Genomic DNA, 3674 nt, shown 5'->3' with positions numbered 1-3674 from the left:
CTACCATGGATACTTAACAAATTGAGTAAAATATCCGTTCTGCACTAGTTCCTCCACTTGCCCTTTTAAAATGTGACACTCGTTAGTGTCATGACCAACCTGTCGGTGGAACCGGCAGTATTTGGTTTGGTCCTCGTTCGGAGAAACTGCCATGCATTCTGAGGGAAAATGCACCATTCCCATTTCCTCAGCATGACTTAAAATCACGCTAACCGGATGAGTAAGCGGTGTTAAATGTTGCGGTGGGGCAAGACGAGGCCGCTCGTGATCTCTCCCCTTCGTTGTGGATGACTGGTTTTGGCGTGGTGCCTGGTTGGTTGGACCAACTTTATCAGATCGCCCACTCCTCCTCGTCCTTCTTCTTTCTATCAGCCTCCTCCGCCTCGGAATAGTGGTTTGTTGTCTTCATTAGCTCCCCATAGGAGCGTGGATGATGAGTGTTCAGCTATCTATGAAAATCTCTTGACCTCAATGCCTGGATAAATATGAGGATCACCGCTTTAGAGTCAAAATCGTACACATTATTGACCTCTTTCTTCCATTTGCTCAAGAAATTTCTTAAACTTCCGCCTCTGTTCTGCTTTACTCCGTAGAGATGTGAAAATGGTTTCTTATGATGTATATGTCCGGAGAAATAAGTCACGAAATTCTTGGACAGTTCTGTAAAGTTCTGGATCGAACCATCTGGAATCGTGTTGAACCAATCTTGGGCAGTTCCATCCAAAGTAAACAAGAACGCCTTGCACATTATGGTGTCACCTGCTCCGGTCATTACCATGATTGCCTTGTACCTTGTCATGTAGACACGCAGGTCAAAAGTCTCGGTGTAGGCTTTGATAGCGGGCAACCTAAAATCTCTTGGGAGGGGCGCATCCATAATACTAGGAGAAAATGGAGCGGTCATCATCACCTCAAGTTCTAGTGAATGTTCTCTTTCTTCTACCTTCTTCTCTAACTCTTCGATCTGCTTTTGGAGCTTCTTAACCACTTCCTCCTACACATTTGGGGTTTGCTTGAGCACCGTGGACTGACGAGGAGTCGGCCCTCCAGACTCACCCATCCCTTCTGTCCGTTATGACTGCTCATCTTGGTGTGGACCCTTGGTGGGTGACCCCTTGGCCTTCGGCTGTGTCCACACCCTTGGCTGGATAGCAATCCTCTCACCCCACCGTCCCATGGCGGGCATCGAAATGGCCAGCCAATGAGTTGCGCTACGACACAGACGTTGGGTCCTCTTTTCCTCTACTTCATCCATTTGCGCGGATGCTCGGGGTATTTGACCTTGAATCTCAGCCCCCAACTGGGCTAGAGCTGTCGTGCCTATTGAATGGCCCGGGTTCTCGCTTGGGAGTTTATAGACGGTACCCGTGCCTTGGGCGCCTGTTGCCCTCTACCGTGATTGTTGTTGTGCCACTGGCGGAGACCATCATTATGACCACCAGCGGTGTTGCCACGATTCACGTGATGAGAATTGTGGGAACCGCTAGATCCTGAACTAGCCATCTCCACTAATAAGCTGATATTTTGTTATATGTAGAGCTTGCCTAAGATTTGGCCTCAACTCTTAACGAAAGCACCAATGACGGTAAATATGTTATCAGAGTAATTTAGTAAAGTATTGTATTATCTGAGTACAAGAATCTTTTATCCCACATTCTACAACATGCCTACCACTTATACTACAGGTGCAACGACTCTTCTTCTATGAGTTGTAACGGACAGCATGATGGTGAGCCTTCAATGTATGGTAATGGAGCCGTTGATAATAACTTTCTCTTTAATGTGCAGTCCTTGCGTAACTGTTGGCCGTTTGTCTTCCTTCGGGTCAGTGCTTGTGGTTCAGGTAGGGTGCTGCTTACCAGTTACCAATTACTCTGTCAGCTGTGTTATTTGGACATGATTTATTCCATTATTTTAATTATTCTATTGTAGCCCAATTGCAATATTAGAAGGGTTTGGGTCTCTATTAATTTAATATTATTCCATCCCCTATTTCTCATACATTAACACGGTTTTATGGTGAGCAGGGTCCATTAAGGGTGTGTTTGAAAACTAAGAAAATGAGTTCTGGAAAATGTTTTTTTGAAAAATGACTCATTTTCCATAAAACATTTTCCTTTTCGATGTTTGGTTGCATTCCATAAAACTACCTTGGTGTGTTTAGTTCATTTTCTGAAAAATGAAAAGAATTGTAACACTTAAAGGTGCGTGATTTTACCACTTATGGTGTGTTTTTTTAACACTTAAGATGCGCCATTTTTACACTTTGTTTCTTTCTTCTTAGGACACACCATTTTTTTTAAAATTTTAATTGATTTGAGCCATTGATCTAGATTTGATCAACGGGTCAGATCTCACCGTATGTTTCACCTAGGACTTCTTTCACACCAGATCTATTCCCTATATATATATATATATATATATATATATATATATATATAGGGGCACGCTTTAATGAGACAGGGTGCCCAGGAGAGAAATAAGAACGATCCACAGCCATCCACGTGTCCAGATCAACGAATCATATGTAATTTTAAAAAAAAAAGACGCAGTGGCATTTTCGTAAATAACTCAAACTTTGGTGCAAGTAAATGTGATATAAGTGAAAGTAGTTGGTGCACATTTGCAAGTAAAAATTACAAGTAAAATCACTTACAAGTGCACATATTTTCACTTACAAGTGCAAGTAATTTACCTTGTCAACATTCGTGCACCTAGGTGCAACTAATTATACCATTAGGTGCAACTAGTTATAACGTTAGGTGAACTTAGTATTGATGCTCAATATACATTTTACTTGCACAAATAATACATTTTACATGTACTTGTGCACCTATTTTCGCTTACAATTGCAAGTAATTTACATTGTCAACATTCATGCACCTAAGTGTACCTAGTTATAACCTTAGGTGCAACTACATCTGGACACGTGGCGCGCTGCGAAGCGTTCTCAATTCTCTCCTAGGCGCACTGTTCTCATTTGAACGCAATACTCTATATATATATATATATATATATATATATATATATATATATATATATATATATATATATATATATATATATATATATATATATATATATATATATAGTCATAATCAAGTGTGGTCGCGCCTTAACATGTGGTTAGTGCAGCCGCACCACTATGTATACAGATATACACCAGTGAATGTTAGAAAATGCACCACACAAATATGCACCGTTAGATACGCATCACCAAAACACACACCACCAGGTATGCAAATATACACCACACAGTGTTAGGAAATACACCATTAGGGGCAGGGGAGTTATGGTGCATTATTTTGGGTGTGTGGTGTGTTTTTTGGTGTTTTTGTGTATTTTCTAACATTAAGTGTATATTTGTATACATAGTGGTGTATTCCGCACTGGCCGCACGGGAAGGCGCGACCACATTTAAATATATATATATATATATATAATGAAGGGTTCAAGTGCGGGGAAGGATTCATGTGCAGTTGTGTGATGGACCTTAAGCTTCTAATTTACACACATTAAGCTGGATTAAAATAAATATGGCTTTGTATAGAAAATCTTATAAAGAATATTGTGTGTTTTGGGACTACAAAAAAAAAAAAAAAAAAAAAAAAAAAAAAAAAAAAAAAAAAAAAAAAAAAAAAAAAAAAAAAAAAAAAAAAAAAAAAAAAAAAAAA

This window comes from Ipomoea triloba, chromosome 13 (genome assembly GCF_003576645.1).
Source record: "Ipomoea triloba cultivar NCNSP0323 chromosome 13, ASM357664v1".
In the NCBI taxonomy this organism is placed as follows: Eukaryota; Viridiplantae; Streptophyta; class Magnoliopsida; order Solanales; family Convolvulaceae; genus Ipomoea; species Ipomoea triloba.
The sequence above is the reverse complement of the archived record's forward strand: the minus strand, read 5'-3'. Positions refer to the sequence as shown.